Genomic DNA, 17,618 nt, shown 5'->3' with positions numbered 1-17,618 from the left:
AAATATTTATAATTTTATTAATATATATTAGTATAATGTTATATAGAAACTTACATATAAAATTGCCATATAATTTATAATATTATGAATAATCCCATTAAGAGAAGAAATAAGTAGACAGTCTGTGAAATTGCTTGAGACAGGACTACACTGTGATTTTGGTAGGTTGGTTCATATTATTCTTGATGTTGGCCTGTAAAGTGACTTCAAAAGGTACCAACTTTCTACCTGAGGGAAGGGAAATTGTTCCAGAGAGTCTGATGATCAATTTTCATGTATTTTATTGGAAGCAGGAATAGCTCTGATGTTACTTGGAACATTGTATTATGCAATGGAATGTATTAAATTTTTATACAGATTCTATGCCTCAATTTCCTCCTCTGTAAAATGAGAAGAATAAAAGGACTTACTCCAAAGGTTTGTTGTCGGGCCAAATGTGTTAGCACAGAGAGAGCGCTTGTTGCAACGTCCGGTACAGAGAAAGCTCCCATTAGATGTGAGGTGTGAATGCTGTTAGTTTCAATTCTGGGGACACTTTATCGCATCCTCTTTAATGCACAGCAAGTCCCACCAATTGAACAACAAGTGACAGCAAATTCAAAGTGGGTATTCATAGGTATTGGTAAAGAAATTTGAAACTTATAAATTGCAAAAATAGTCCTCTGAGCAAGTAGTAATGTTTCCCAGGAAGATGAGGAAGGAAAGAAAGATACTACCTTAAGTAATGGAGCATGTAGCTTATATGAAACATGCACCTGTAGGAAGTGACAAAATGCGACATGGTAAGATCCCTCCTAGGTTATTAATAATTTAAACATCATTATAATTCTGACCTTTTGGAAAGTAGATCCACTTTCTCTTTTCAGCTCTGCCAATAACTCTTTAAGCAAAAATAATGATATATAGTTTTTATTAAGCATGTACTATGTGCTAGGCATTGTGTTAAGTGCTTTCATATGTGCCACCTCATTGTTACCAACTCACAAGTAGGTAGACCCAATTAGTCCCATTTTACAGGTGAGCAAATTGGAGTTTAAGTATCTTGCCTGCTGTCGCAGAGGAAAAGGCAAAGTGGCATCTAACCATCTAGGTCCTAGTTTCCTCATCTATAAAATGAGGAGACCATGTTCCAAATTGTCCTTCTGGTGCCTATGTTGCTGGAATTTTAGCCTTTCTTTTTCATGATTACTGCCAAGTTTCCTCTTCTGCCACCTAGTGGACACTGTAGTAACGACCGCACTCACATTTCTAGACTTGCATTGTCAGCTTTGAGTTATAGAACAATTGAGGTGGCCTAGTGCAATCTCGTTTAAAAACTGGAGAGAAAATTGAAGACTAGAAAAGGGAAGTTATTTTCCAGGATACCGAAAAATCAATATATAAATCATGGCTCTTACATTTAGTATTTCATTTATGATAATATCTCTGTGCACAGGGTAATTGCCAAGAGATGTCAGAGGGTATTTGTAGAGTGTACACAATTTGTCCTATTTGAAATGAGAGTTTTTAATTTGTACCAGCATTGCTTGTGTAGATTGAGATAAGATAATTTCTTAAAAGTAAATTATAAAAAACTGTATGGCAACATAAAACCTAGGACACAATAAAGACTTTGAGAAATTACTTTTTATTGAAAACTGTAAATGATTTTTAAGAGTCTTGGTGCTCGATAATAAGCATTTTATATTTATAAGGAAATAGTGGCAATTTCTTGAACTTCTCTTGCTCAGGAAGCTACATAAAAGATTGCCTTCAGATTGTTGCTCTAGCTAGAAATGCTGAGAATTTAGTTTCTTCAATGAAACTCATCTCAGCCCTTTTTCTTAGCATGGGAAAGCTAAATATCCCATTAAAAAAAGGGCAAGGAGAAAGAAATGAGAGTGTAAGGCTTGAAGCAAATTGTGGGATATTTTGATGTCCTTTGGATCATAACTCCAAGTCTCCTTTCAAGAGAGATTTCATGAGTTATAACAGATGGAAGGAAGAGTCCTATGGATAGAAGAGGCTTCATTTAGAATCAGACCCAGACTCGCTGTGTGGCCTCAGCCACGTTATTTAACCCCTTTAAGCCTTGGTTTCCCCACATGTGTTTGAAATAGGCTTGTATCAGATGATCCATGTGCTGGTGCCATAAATTAGCAGGACGTGAATCTCAGAAATTGCATAGCGAGACTGGCCAGCAGCTAGTCGGGCTGTTTGTGTTTTACAAAAGAAGAATATGAGAAAAGAAAATATATGGTCCTCTCACTGATTCACTTAGGAAGTTTACGCTTGTTAACATTCCGCACAAAGCTGTGAATGAGAGAGAGAGTAGGGGGATATAGGTGGTCCTGGGAAAGGTATTAGAGAGAAGTCGGCTTTGAAACCCAAAGGCTTTATATATAAGGCTTTACATCTATGCCTCGCATCTTTGACCCAAACTGAAATTCAGACACACATTGCTGGTGAGTTGTCAGACAGGACCTGAGAGGTTGTTTCGTACTATGTTCTTGGTTTTGGTGGAAAATTCTGGGAGAAATGTGGACGATCCTTGAGGACATGATGCTAAGTGAAATAAGGCAGTCACAAAAAGACAAATGCTCTATGATTCCACCTCTATGAGATACTTAGGGTAGTCAAAATCATAGAGACAGAGAGTAGGATGGCGGTTGCCAGGAGCTGGGGGCAGGGAGAGATGGGAAGTTAGTGTTTAGTGGGTACAGAGTCAGTCTTCCAAGATGAAAAGATTTCTGGAGATGGACAGTGATGATGGTTGCACGGCATTGTGAATGTATCGAATACCACTGTAGGTACATTTAAAAATGGTTAAGGTGGTAAATTTTATGTTATGTGTATTTTACCACAATAAAAAAGAATGGAAAAAAAAAAGAGAGGAACTTGTGTGAGCAAATAAAACAAATGATTTTAAAAAAAAGCTAGGGGGAGGTTTGTTGAGGGCCTGGATTAGAGGAGGACCTTGGCGTGAAAGCGTGGCATCTGTCTGGCCCGGCTTCACCCAGCAGAGAGATTTGTAGGGAGCATGAAAAGGAGTCGTTATGATGAGGGATTTAGAATTGATGGACAATAGCTGTTTGGTGACATGGTGTGAATCAGAGACGGGTGAGGAGCCCTGGGGTGGAGAACGCCGTCTAGTACCTCAGGGTTGGTGGCTTAGGGAGCCCTGGCTGGATACATTGCTGTTGGCATGGTATTGGTAACTCATGGTGGGTCCTACCAGCAGTGATGGTGATGAGATTTTACCTAGGGTCTTCATGGGCAGAGGACAGGGCTGGATCACGGGAGGGGACATGGTGGTTCCCCTGTAGTGACAGTAGCTGATAGTTTAGACCCTGAATACTTGTGAGATAACTTGTGTGGGCTCAGACCCCCAGGGTGAATCATTACAGGTGACTAGAGGTCCTGTATGGGCAGGTGAGGGCAAGAGCCAGGAAACTATGAATTATTATTGGTAAAATGATTCCATCTACACCCTCAGGCTGGTGAAGACCAGGGAAACTTCAGTTAATCATGAATGAGCACGGAGTCCAATTCCTGAACAGACTGAGCAGAGAACAGAATATCTACTCAAATATGAAATCTGTTAATGAATAACACATGGGTCCAATCATATGAATGGGGTTTGATTTATAATCATGGCATCAAGGAGCTATTCCTTTAATCTAGAACATGAGGAGATGGCACTTGAGTGGAAATCTGTGCTGAGTGATTTATTGGGAGCTTACTATTTTATGAATGGCAAAAGAGAAGAACTGCCCCCTTTACAATCTATATATAAATCATCGGGAATTATGATGGATTAAGTATTCTTCCTCTTAGTGACAGTAATAAGTGTTATGAGCAGCTTTTAATAGTTAGAAAGACAGAAGAGATAAATATCAATTACTATTAGAGGAAGCATTTTTTTAAGCCAGCTTTCCCACTTTTCCCCATGATGAGGTTAATTATTTATGGCAAAGGCACATTAATAATTTCACTTTTATCTCTTTATCCAAGCAGTAAGTGAATTGTAACACAGAGAGATTTGGACAACCGAAGCAACGAGAATGTATTCAAAGTATTTAAAAGTTTTGTATTCCCCTCAAAACTCACTTTGTCTCAGCCACAAACAGTGCTTAAATTAATAATATGTACATAAAATTTTCATTTGCGGACCAATGTCTTATTTTTCTTTTAGCATTCTTCCTTCCTGATAGGCAAGCTATGTTGAAAGGGCAGCACGCATGAGAAACGCTGCAGGGGCAGGCTGCTGAATTTGGGATGGTAAATGAACAAAGAGGTATGGATGCATTTCTTGCTACTACGATTTGATATTTATTAATTTATTTGTATAGAGTAAAATTCACTCTATTTGGTGTATGGTTTTTTGAGTTTTGATGAATGCAGAGAGTCCTGTATGCACAGCCACAGTCAAGATATACAATGGTTCCGTCACTGCCCACAAGGCCACTCAGGCTGCATTTTTGGAGTCAACACCTCTCCCCATCTGCCCCCCACCTGCATCCACTGATCTGTTCTCCACCCTCTAGTTTTCTTTTTCTCTCAGGGCTGTATCCATGCTCTTGCTCTTGTGCCACTGTAACTAGCTAGATGGTTAGGCTGGTCATGTTCGGAGGTGGGGAGTTCTGTGGCTCTGATGAGGCTCAGTCTTGTTGGCACCGTGTCCCTGGGTCTCCAATGTGCCCCTGTCAGTGCAGGTCTGTCCCTCTCCGAGGAGCAGGGGGCTTTTTTCCATCCCTTTCCCCAGCTGCAGTAGCTGTTTCCCGGTGTCCCAACGACCAGGCTGACTTGTCTGTCAGTCCCCCTACGCATGGTGTCTAGAGCCCATCATACTTTTAGGGCTCCTCCCAAATGCTTTAGCTTTAACTTATGTAAAATCATAGGAGAAAATGAAGATAATAATAATGAATATAGAGTAATCTATCCAGCCTGGATTATATTCATTTTTACATTCACACAGTTGTAAAATAGAATTTTTAATTATTATTTTTTTCATGGAGGAAGAGGACCATAAAGGCAGAAGTGCATAGAGTTGGCATGAGTCACACCATGGCCCTGGGGACAGAATTTGTTGCCCTTCCCCCAGCACTGTAAGGCCCCCCAGCTTTGAGGCCTCCTGACCTCTTGGGGCTGCTGTGCCCGTCCCCAGGCCTGTACTTTGAGGGATGCTTGCTCAGGACCCTGCCAATCTCTCCTTCCAGGAGAAAAGCCTACAGAGGGTACGAATTCCTCTTAGAACCCCTGCCGTAGGGACTCTCTTCTTGAGCTAGCCTGCACTTGGCCTTGATAATTTGTTAAACGTTTTAGATGAGTGTTCCTTACTGATGTCCAGAGGGGTCTTCCCTAGGTCAGCAAGTGCTGGTGTCTTCCCTTTGCTTGCAGGCACCTGTTTTTCCTTAAATTTTGGGTTAGTCGGTTGCCCTGTGACCTCAGTGTTCTGAGTTTTTGGAGAATTTAGGAATTTGCCACTTGTCCCGTTTTTCTTTTCTTGTCTGGGAGAGAGCAGGGCTCCCGCAGCTCACTGCATCCCAAGAGGAAGCCCAGGTATGCCTGTAAACCCCTGTGGTCTCTGCCGATATTCGGGGCTAGTTTCCTGCTGTTTTCCTGTTTGTTTTCCTTTTACATTTGAGATTTTTTTCCTCTCTGTTTTCCTGTCTCTTTCAATTGCTCATACCAGTGTGACCCTTCATCCCTTAGCTGCAGAAACATGAACCATGTTTCAGTCGTGTGGACTGTGGAAAAGGCAGGTGATGGCCTTTTGTTTCTGGCTCTTTGTTTCTGCTCTTAGCAAAAGAGGTGGTGATGCCTTAAGCTACTTCTTCATGTGTAGTCGAGGTGTGAGTTTGAATATTTGTTGGGGGCGAAGGTGATGTCCATCCTTGCCCACCCCTTCCCTAATAGTCTCGGCACCACTGACCACCGTGTGCCAAGAGATTGGAGGGAGAGACGACTTTCTTTGGAATTTTCCATTTTGCGAGGTTTTCTGCGTAGTCTCTTTATTCATGACCACAAAAGAGGGAAGGAAAAAAGGAAGAGTTGCAGGACTGGAAGAATTTTCCCATTATTCTCTTTAGTAACTTGAGAGTGTTCCCCTCCACCATCGTGTGTCTGGTGCTGAATGGTTGTCTATCAGAATCACCTTGATGGTCATTTGGAGAAAGCAGAGAGGTAATCCAGCTCCCTCCTGAAATTCTGCACCCTCATTTGCCTGTTTATCTGGAGGGGACCAGGGTGAGTGAGAGACAGGAGACTTGAGTTAATGCTGAAAGGCTGCTCAGTGGCTTCATGAGTCACCCTGAATGAGGGGAGAAACAGTGCATTTCAGCTTTGAGGCCACTGTGAGCGCTTTCAACAGTGTGGTCAGGCTGCTGACATGGATCGCTTCTCTTAAATTGTTGGGCTGTAACACTTCCCAATAGGAAGAAAAGGGACAGATTCTTATTTTCCTGATGTTATACTCCTGTGCCGATCTGTTAGCCACTACTCCTATGTTAGGAGAAAAAATAATGTATGTTGCTCCTTTCCTTTCATTTCCAACAAGGGTCTGCAAGAGTTGTCAGGGTATAAAAGGCAACCCAGCCCTACACTGGATATCTTAAGCCTATTCCCACAAAGCAGAATCATTTTATAGCCTCATCCATCCACCTCTCCAACCATTCAACTATCCATTCATTTTTAAATAAATATTTATTGAATAAGTTCTGTGTGCTGAGATGATGAAAATAAAATCTTGAATAAACAGCACAGAATCTGGCATGTAGTAGGTGCTTAAAAGATATTTGTTCAGGGAATGAATGAATAAGTGAAGACATGATACTTACATAGTCTGTGGGCAGTGGTGGGCGGGTTGTTACATCAAAGAATATGCCATGATGATGGGGAACAGAGGATATGTTGGGAATAAGAGGCAGGAGCCTTTGAATGACTTGGATCATTAGGGAGGGTTTTTAGAACAGGCAACATTTGAGCTGAGGTGTGAAGACTAGCAGTTTGATGAAGAGGGGTCACATGGAATGGTTAGTACCACGGATTTTGTATTTCAGCATATCCGGGCTGGAGCTGCAGCTCTGCCACAGGCTTATGTTGATACCTCTAAAACCCCCCACAGTAACCTGTTGATCAGACAAAGGCAGATTTATCAGACCTTCTGCAGTAAAGAGAACATCTCCTTCCAGGAGTCTTTACAGCGTCTCAGAAGGGAGAGGTCAGAGGAAGATATTTAAAGTACTTTAGCGTAGGGCTGGGTGATTTTAAAGCTGGCCTTGCAAGGGGCGGGGAACTGGTTGGGAAAGGGCAGCGTTTGTAACATAATAGTGAGGTAAGGGTCTTGAAGAACCTCTGGCAAAGTAAGCTAATAGTCTTGAAGACATACCACTTGAGTGGAGTCATCCCCTTCTCTTCTTCCAGCACATAACTCACTTATTTTTGCCGCTCTCAGAACTGTTTAACACGGGGGCAGAAAGGTATGTTGATTTCAGTTCTCACTAGCTATGTGACTTTCGACGAGTTTTTTTTTTTTAATTTGCTTTCATTGAAGCTAATAGAATGAATGAAGCGAATAGAAGATTTAATGAGATAAAATGTGTGAACCACATAGCACAGGGCTTGACCCACAGGAAGCCGTAGGATAGCAGAGCCATCAGCAGCATCAGCAGCATTAGCGTCACCACATCGCCTTCATCTTCATCTTCATCAGGATCTAGTGAGGATGATGATAATTACAGTCTGGGGTGCTAGAAACCTGTGCTTACTAGCCCCAGTTCTCTCTCTAATTTGCTGTGTGACCTTGGGCAGGTGACTCACCCTCTCTGGAACTCCTCTGTAAAATAAAGACATTCACTTTCCTCATTGCACAAAGGATCTGTAAAGTTTCCTCCAGGTCTATGAATAAATTTGGCCTGGAGCAACTTGTCCTGTAACCTCTCTGTGTCTAAGCTCACCATGTGAGCATCAGTCTCTCCGGGGATCTGGAAAGTTTAATTCACGATTGTGGAGCATTTATGTTCTCAGCTGCCTTAGGCCATTTCTGTACTGCTAAAGGGAATGAGAATGCTGGGCTGTTAAGCTGATGCTAATGGACATTCGGCGTCATTTGAGTCCTAGACCCTACATGACCCATTGGAATAAGTTGTTTTCAAAAAAAAGAAATTGTAGTAAAAGTCGCTTATACCCTGGTAGAAGGAAGCAGAGAATAGTAGCTGGTAACGCAATCAAGAGCACAAATCACTAATTTGGAATCTGAAGACTGAGCATCATACCCCTTTCTGTCTTTCTTGGGCAAGTCACTTTGCCTGACTGAGTCTTCATTCCCCATCTAACAAATGGACGTAATAATCATGAGACTATTATGCTGTTCAAATGAAACAGTAATGCTAATGTTCCTTTCAAACGAAGACATTCTGCCCACATTAGCTGAGATTGCTGTTCAGCCTTCCACAAATGTTTACAGAGTGCTGACTACGTGTTAGGGCTATTCTAGGGCCTGGGAACTCAGCAGTGAACGAGGCAGGCAACATGTCCTACCACCAGGGAACTTACACTCTGCTGGGGGGACTCTGCTGTTAGAACAAAACAAAACCTTACGCATGTGAGGCCTTGTTTACAAAAATTAGTTTGAAAGAAAGCAGAATGGGAGCTGATGTTTATTGAGCACCTACAACATGCCGCGTCCTAGAAGATATTTTCTCATTTGATCCTTGCAAAGGCCCTGTGTAGAAGGTACTCTGGTTCCCACTTCACAGGTGAAGAATTTGGGATGCAGAAAAGGAAAGTCCATACTGGGGAATTAATCCCAGGTTTCTCTGAAAACAGAGCTTTGGTTCTTTCTAAGACATTGATTACCATGTCGGGAGCCTCTGAATCTGTACCCATGTTTGTACTTTCTCCGCTGCGTGAAGTTTATCTAAATCTTATAATAGTAAAGCATTAAATTGTTTCCATGACACTTTATAATTTCTCCCAGCTCTGCCTTATTTTATTTGTAGAGACATTGTGCCTGCTTTGAAATGTCTATTATGTGCATTTGAACTGACTGATGAAGAATAAATAGGCACCTGATGGAAAGACAGCTCCTCTGGTTTATTACTAAATATTATATATTAAGTTTCCCAGAAATGTTAGTTATTGCTGTGATTGTTAATACTCTTTTTTCTTTTTTTGAGGAAGATTAGCCCTGAGCTAACATCTGCTGCCAATCCTCCTCTTTATGCTGGGGAAGACTGGCCCTGAGCTAACATCTGTGCCCATCTTCCTCTACTTTATATGTGGGACGCCTACCACAGCATGGCATGCCAAGTGGTGCCTTGTTGGCACCCGGGATCCGAACCAGCGAACCCTGGGCCGCTGAAGCGGAACGTGCACACTTAACCACTGCGCCACTGGGCTGGCCCCAATATTCTTATTTTTACTTATCCTGAGTTAAGAAGTTACCAGGTTAGCAGGAATGAGGGATTGAATGGTGAGAAATAGTCTTCAGGCTTCAGATTTGAAAGGAGGTATAGTTACCTTGATTTAAGGCTTGGGGATCAGCTGGCAGAGCCCTCAGAATGAGAGGCCACGTCATCAAGATGGCTCTTGGGAGGGTTCCCTTGCATTCCTACTTGTGAAAGGGTTGCAGCATCACTGTATCAGTAGGCTAAGATGGCTTTATTGATGATGCAGGAAGGTTGCTATTTCATAGCTGAGGAAACCAGAGTAGAGAGTTTTATATCTGCTGCCTTTGACGGGGCCGGAAGTGAGCTGGCGCATTGCCTGCCTATGGCTGGAGCTAGTTCTGGGAAAAGAAATAGTCACTTGGACTTTGCAGCCAGGGAGAGGGAGAATATGCAAAACACCAAGGAAAAATGACTTCTTGCAAAAGACAACTATTGTAAGAGAAAGATAGTTTGAACAAGCAAATGAGAGAGCACTTAGGTAGATTGCACTGTAGCAAACTCACATAAACACGCTCACTTTCATGGCTTTCAAATGGAGATATTTTTTGAAAGAGAAGATGGATACCACAGAGAGTTAAATTAGTGCTCTTGATGATTAAGTGAAAAAAAATCACAAAACATAGATTGAAATTACAAACACATGGAAATTGTGAAAGAAAAGATTAGATACTTGGAAGTCAGATCCAGAAGATCTGACAAGTGAATAATAACCCCCTCAGAGGGAGAAGGAGGAAATGATAGGGGAGGCATATTCAATAAGTAATGAGAGAAAACTTCCTGGAGTTAAAGACAGACTTGGATACGAGATTGGAAACGCTCCCAGGTTTCTAGGTAGGATTAATAAGAGAAGACACATACCTAGTGAAATTCTTCAGCTTTGAGCATAGAGAAGAAATCTTAGAATCTTCCAGACAGAAAGAATATGTTATTTTCAAAGGAGAAAGATTTTTTTTTTGAGGAAGATTAACCCTGAGCTAACTACTGCCAGTCCTCCTCTTTTTTGCTGATGAAACCTGGCCCTGAGCTAACATCCATGCCCATCTGCCTCTACTTTTTATATGTGGGACACCTACCACAGCATGGCTTTTGCCAAGTGGTGCCGTGTCTGCACCCAGGATTCGAACCCCGGATTCGAACGGGCAAACCCTGGGCCGCCAAGAAGCAGAACATGTGAACTTAACCGCTGCACCCTGGGCCAGCCCCCAAAGGAAAAAGATTAAAACTGGCATCTGACTTCTCATTTGCTACACTGAACATTAGAAGAAGAAAGATTAGCACCTATAATTCACTAGAGAAAAAGACTCTTCAATGCAGTCAAAGGATCGTTTCCCCATTAAGTGAAAGAAAGATATTTGCAGATAAGAAGGGATTTAGATCCATCTTATGTAACTAATATAAGTAATATGCTGAAAACTTACTGTAACCAAACAGATGCATCACAGTACGGAAACCTTGAGGTTGGAGGAAGATGGAAGAAAAACAGAGGTGAAAAAATTAATCTTGCAGTGTGTGTATTTAAATCGAATTGAATAATAATAAATGACGTAACAGGTTAATATAGACGGTAAACGTGGAGTCTCGAAATTGTAAATTGCTAGCTGAAACATAATCTGGAAGGACAAGCACTGCAAGTACTAAGCTCGATAGACTCAGGTTGGTGTAGTTTTGAGTCTAATTTAGCAGAAGAAACATTGTCTGAAAAACAGAAACCTGTTTGATACCTCTTTGTCCAGCTTGCCTTTTAGCCGAATGTTTCTTTACACAGTTTAGCAGATCTTGCCTTACAGGAGGAAGGTAAAAATGGGATTTGGTGGAGAAATATGATGTCCAAAGTCCCAAGCAAACTTTCTAGGCAAACAAGTTATTTCCTAAGATAGTCAATATCTGTCTAAAACTCTGCTTTAATAAGTTTTCAAATATTGGACATGGATTCCTGAAATTAAAGCTTCTCACAGAGAAATTGGAAGCCTCATAGACTGCTGGTAGGAATGTAAAACGGTGCAGCCATTTGGGAAAACAATCTGGCAGTTTCTCAGAATGATTAATATAGAGTTATTGTATGACTCTGCAACTCCACTCCTAGGTGTAAACCCAAGAGGTATGAAAATAGATGTCTACACATAACTTGTACGTGAATATTCATTGAAGCATTATTCATAATAGACCAAAAGTAGGAACAACTGAAATGTCCATTAGTTGACGAATAAACAAGTGAAATGTGTTATATCCATATGATGGAATATTATCTGGCAACAAAAAAGAATTAAGTACTGATTGGTGCTGCAGTATGGATAAACCCTGTAAACACTATGCTAAGTGAAAGAAGCTGATCACAAAGGACCACATGTTGTATGACTCTATTTATAGAATGGTCAAATCTATAGAGACAGAAAGAGTAATGACTGCCAGGGTTGGGGGGAAGGGGGTTGAGGGTTCAGAGTTTCTTTCTGGGGTGATGAAGATGTTCAAATATTAATTGTGGTGATGATCACATAACTCCATGAATATACTAGAAGCAATTGATTTTTACACTTTAGTAAATTGTATGGTACATGAATTAAATCTTCGTAAAGCTGTTAATAAAACCCCCAAATCTCTCTTATACTTCTTATGACCTATTTTACCAGTAATCCCTAAGTCTTTTACAAAATTTCATTTTATTAAAAAATGCATAGTCAAAGAACGGCAGTAAAATTTCACCCAGATTGGTAAACTTTGTGAATGGATTGATGAGCATTTTACGTGCAATTTTTTTTTGGAAAGCCACCTATGGGAATGAAAGGTAATCAAGACTGACACTGTGACAGGTCTTCATAATGTTAACATATGAACAGATCCAAGGCACCGAAGTCATCTGTCACTGAAACTATATTAGACATTTTCGTTGGAACACTTTTGATTGCCGCTGGAAAAAATGAAATATAAAAGGATTTTTGTAGTTTACAAAGGTTCCTGCTAAGGGAAATTCCAAAGTAAGGTGTTACAGTGGGTTGGACACTAAGCCTCATGATTTTTATCAGAACACAAGGGTCTTGGGCTGTCCTGACTTTAACACCCGTCCGTTTGATAGGTATTTGAATTCATAATGATGTTTCTTTGGTCCAAGTGTCTTTTTTCCCCCATCCATTTTTCTTTCTTTATAATCTCACTTATCTTTCACTTTCTGCATTATTTTTCTGTCTACAGCATGTTTCAAAATGTGTTCCTAAAGAATTTATATCTGATAGGAAGATGAGCTTTGCTCACTGATGGAGAAAAACAGATACACAAAAAATTTCACATTAAATAGGATGTTTTCATTAGCTGAAAATTTGTTACCTTACACTACACCAGAAACCCTTTTGTTTGCTCTTTAAATCTTGTTGGAAATCTTTCTGCAAAGTGTCAGTTCTCCTCCATGGCCATGAAAATAAAATAAGCATTTAGATTATCAGTGATAACTGAAAGGCTTGCCAGCTCCCAGAGTTCTTACTGTCAACAAATATTTACTGGCTGCTCACTGCAGGAGACTCTTACTGAACAGGGAGGATTGTGCTGAAGATGATAGAGGATATTGGACTGAGTGTATCTTGAGCCCAGAATATCTTAACTGAAGATTCCAGTTAGTTAGAATTTATTCTCTACATATCCAAATACAAAAATGTGTTCAAATGCCCTTTCTCCAGACCTATATTTTCTCATCAGAAACTATAAAACTTTCTTTTTGTCTTAAAAGAGAAAGGTTTGACTTGGTTCTTTGAAAATACTTTAACTCTTCTTGTGTATTGTTAAAGAGAAAAATTATTCATGACACTTGTTAAAGAATGGGAAGGCAGACTTTATTCAAGGGGGCTGTTGAGATAGGTGTAGGGACCACTGCCATGGGGTTTTGCAGGTGGGGGAGACAGATTGGGCTCAACTCCCAATATGATAAGAAAAATTGGAAATTTATAGCCAAGGAGCCAGGGTTGGGCATCAGTGGATGGAAAGTTTCTAAAAGGAAACACCAGTTCAAGTGGGAATTTTGGCTAAACTGGCCTAACAGGATTCTTGCTCAAGTAGGGTCAGGGTGATCAGATATTGCCTGGGGGATGGTGGAGATGTTGAGGGTGGTCAGATACTGAGCGTGGGGCTGAACCAATTCAGGATTATTGCTAAAATTGGACTCTTAAGGATATGCGCAAGGATGGAGTCTAGTCAGTCTCAGGAGAGCCTACCTGGAGTTTGGTCATGTAAAGGATCTTTGTCGGTATATTCATGGGACTAATGAGGTGGTAGAAATAAGGGTTCACGTCAGTAGGAGAGAAGACCACGAGGTGGATTATCTTCAAGGTAGAGGTTCCCAGACATAGTAAAAAATCCAGACACGGGTTCAATACTGACTTACCTCAACATGGAAAATCATTTCATAAAGACAAAGCTTTGGGAAGCTGCATATATTGCATAGTGGTTCTTGTTCCAGCATGAGAAAATAATTCACCCAGCCCCCTCTCATCCCTTTTTGAGGATTTTTACAAGTAAACAGTTCATCTACTAATTAATCAAGTTATATTCATTTAGCTAGTCATTGAGGTGGTTAAGAAAAAGTGTTAAGACTTGAGTTGTTGCCCTCGTGAAACTTCCAGTCAAGATTGGAAGACTTTCAGGAAAAATGTACATCCGTCAGTTTTTGATATGAACTTCAAAGGAGGGATGACGCCACATGCATGAGGCACTTGAGTCCCTAATGCATTATTTTCACTCAACTAGAGTCATCTTTGAAGCTGGCAAAGCACATCATGTTACTGCCCTCCTTTAAACCCTTTAATCACTTCTCACCAATTTAGGATAAAGGTCAAAATCCTTCATATGGCCTTCAAGGTTCTGAATGAGTTGTGCTCTGTCAGTCTCTCCAGACAATATTTTATTTTCTAAATTACTTCATTTTCCATGTGACTATTTATTGCATTTTTCTGGTTTTCATATAGATTTGTACCAGGTTGTCTCTAAGTGAGCTCATTAACATTGTGGCAGCTTACAGGGATGGCAAAGGATCCCTGAGGTTTAATATGTGCTTGCGTTTTGATGAGGATGGGGACTGTGACTGCTGCTGTCCTTAATGACAACGCCCCGCTTCAGTTTACGATGTGGTGGATGATGCACAGACATTCACTGCTAGCTAGGTCACTGGGTGAGTGGATAAAATTGGGGTGGTAGGAGCTGGCTGCAAGCTTACTGAGATGCTCGATGACATTTTCCTTCTTTATCTATCCTTGGTGTTCCTTATCAGCAAACTGTCCTTTGCTTGCAGTGAATAGATTCCCAGTTAGAAAGCTGCCCCAATTGTGTAACTTGGGAGTCTGTGTTCTAACGGAGATCTCATTGTAGCATGAATAAGGCCCTTATTTCTTGTTAGATGCCACTTTGATGAATTTCTTTATTGCTGTCCACCACCATCCCGATATACCTTTCAAATTACTTGTGGAGGTACATTGGTTCCACACACCTGTGTCTCAATGACACTCTTTTGTATCTGTCTAAGAAACATCTTTGTGGATATGTATGGCTTTGGGTGTGAGGCTGGCCTTATCCCATCATTTGTAGCCCTTATATAAACCTTATAAACTATTTAGTTAAACAGATAGACATTTAATATGGACACATCCCTGCTGCCCAAGGGATGCTCTTTGTGGAGAGTGCTTGCCTCTTTGAGAAATGCTTTCCCAATAAGACTATTGTGTACCTGTCAGGAATGAGAGCAGGAATTTATTTTGGGGGGCAGGCAGAGCACTCAACCTGTATCTTGGCAAATCCCTGGGGTCCCCAAGGGAATGGTGGTTGGTGATGATAACACTGAACCACAAATATTGACTTAACCGGATAATTTCTTAGGGAATTCAATTCTCAGCTGTCATTACAGGTCCTTCCTCCCTCTTTCCTGTTGTTGATGTTCTTTATTCTCTCTTCCTCTGTGAAATCTACAATTTCAGGTCGTTTTTGCTGAAAGCTCTGATTGTTTTTCTTATGCACATGGGTTTTTGACCCTGCAGAGAAGGAGAAGAAAACAAGTTCTTGAATTAGAATCTGAATGGCTGTTGTTTGTCTGAGTTAGTGGGCTGCATAGTTAAGAAATCTTAGAGCTACGTTTGCAAGCATCGCTTACCTCCTTACCTCATCAACTATCAACTACTTCATACTGTGTAATGTCTTAGGGTTTTTTTTTTTTTTTTGAGGAAGATTAGCCCTGAGCTAACATTTGCTGCCAATCCTCCTCTTTTTGCTGAGGACGACTGGCCCTCAGCTAACATCCATGCCCATCTTCTTCTACTTTACATATGGGATGCCTACCACAGCATGGCTTTTGCCAAGCGGCACCATGTCCACACCAGCGATCCGAACCGACGAGCCCTGGGCCGCCAAGAAGTGGAACGTGTGAAGTTAACTGCTGTGCCACCGGGCCAGCCCCTGTCTTAGTGTTTTTAAGATGGCCATATTTTGGGGCACATGGTAGACTAAAGGCTTTTTATTTTCCAATTCATGAATTTTTTTTACCTAAAAAGTAGAACAAAGACAACAAAATAACATTTAGTTTTAACTTAATGAATTGGCTTTATGGAAAAGAATAAGATTGCATCATATTGGAGCCAACCTGGGAAATCAGAATGAATTAGTGCCTTACCAATAATATGATCCTCTGGAAATTACAAGAGTTGAGCCACATGTTGCTTATTACAAGCAGACAGCATGGGGGAGTAGCCTAGCTATTACTAAAGCAAATCTCAGAGAACTTTATTGATGAAACCTTAATAATGTTTGTGAATTATAATATATTACACGTAGGAAAACACATTTCTTTGGTGGTGTACATATTGCATTGTACTCTTTATCCACATACTTGATCTTTCAAGTTCTCTTAGCCTAGGCTTACAGACATAGCAAAATGTTAACGCAAAATAAAAAAATAATAAACGCCAATTAATCAGGTGACTTGTGGTAGTCATTCTGACAGTCTTGGCAGATTCCCTGAAATGTGCACGATGATTTGCAAAGTCATCATTTTGGCCACAGGGGCCTCTATTTGTGATCTTTTCAAGTTAGCTCTAATCCCTTGTCATTTCACCTGTGCTAATCTAGTTCCTCTGTAATGAGTCAATCACACACAGAAGACTCACGGATTTCATCGAGGATTGACATCTGTTCTCTCTCGGGGCTGTTTGGCAGTTATTTCTGTTTTGGGGGATTGGTAGTATGATGGGGCGTGCATAGTCATTTTCAGCTTGTCTTGTGACCAGTCTGGATAAACATGTCTCCTTCTGGCCCCGGGGACAGTCTTTACCCCAAGGTGCCATATCCCACAAGCAACTTTACACATAGTTGCTCTCTGGGTCTGTTAGTGTGGTTACACTGCACCAAGCTTCCTAATTCCACAAGCTGCTTGTGAATCGTCTTCCTGCCCCTGCACCACTGAGTGCCTGGAGAGGAATCTTGCGCATATTAGGTGCACAAAACATTCTTGTTCATTGAAAAGGCATTAAGTGAGTTGAAGGAAGCACTTTTGTTAATGTGGCTAGCTATGAGTTGACATGAGATTCCAAATGCTGCATTGGACAAGAAAGTTTATGACGGTGGTGCAGAGGGCTAATTAGCTGCCCATGTTAAATTATTCTTAAAATCAGGTTAAATATTTTCTTAAGAACATGTTTATTCTTAGGAGACAATTATAGCAACAATGGTACAAGACAGGACTTTTGAAAATGTCACTGACTAATTAAAATTTAAATCTAAACAAATAGGTATTGGATTATAAAGCACTGACGTTATGTTTTGAAAATACCAAGCACCGTTTGATGATTGGCCTTGAGAGGCTGTCTTGGTCTAAACTGAAAACATTGCTTTTCAATGACCTGCTAAGCACCTGACAATATCTTCTAGAAAAATACCTGGGATGACAACAGCGATATTGTTGTGAAACAAACAGGTGTCAGGATTATTTCTCTATGGAGTATTTTGTTTCTTAGATTCAATATAAAGTCAGATTCAATTCACTTTTGTTGAGTCCTAAGGTTTTATACACATGATATTTTGTTAATTTGTATTAGCCCACTGAGGTAGATGTTGTTCTGTCCTCCTAGGTTTGTGTAAGATGTAGGGGAGAAAGCCAAGATTTAAACCCCGATTCTCTGACTCCAGGTCTGGTATTTTCATACGTTGCTACACTGGCCTTTTGTG

This window comes from Equus caballus, chromosome 16 (assembly GCF_041296265.1).
Source record: "Equus caballus isolate H_3958 breed thoroughbred chromosome 16, TB-T2T, whole genome shotgun sequence".
In the NCBI taxonomy this organism is placed as follows: domain Eukaryota; kingdom Metazoa; phylum Chordata; class Mammalia; order Perissodactyla; family Equidae; genus Equus; species Equus caballus.
This window is presented reverse-complemented; position numbering follows the sequence as displayed.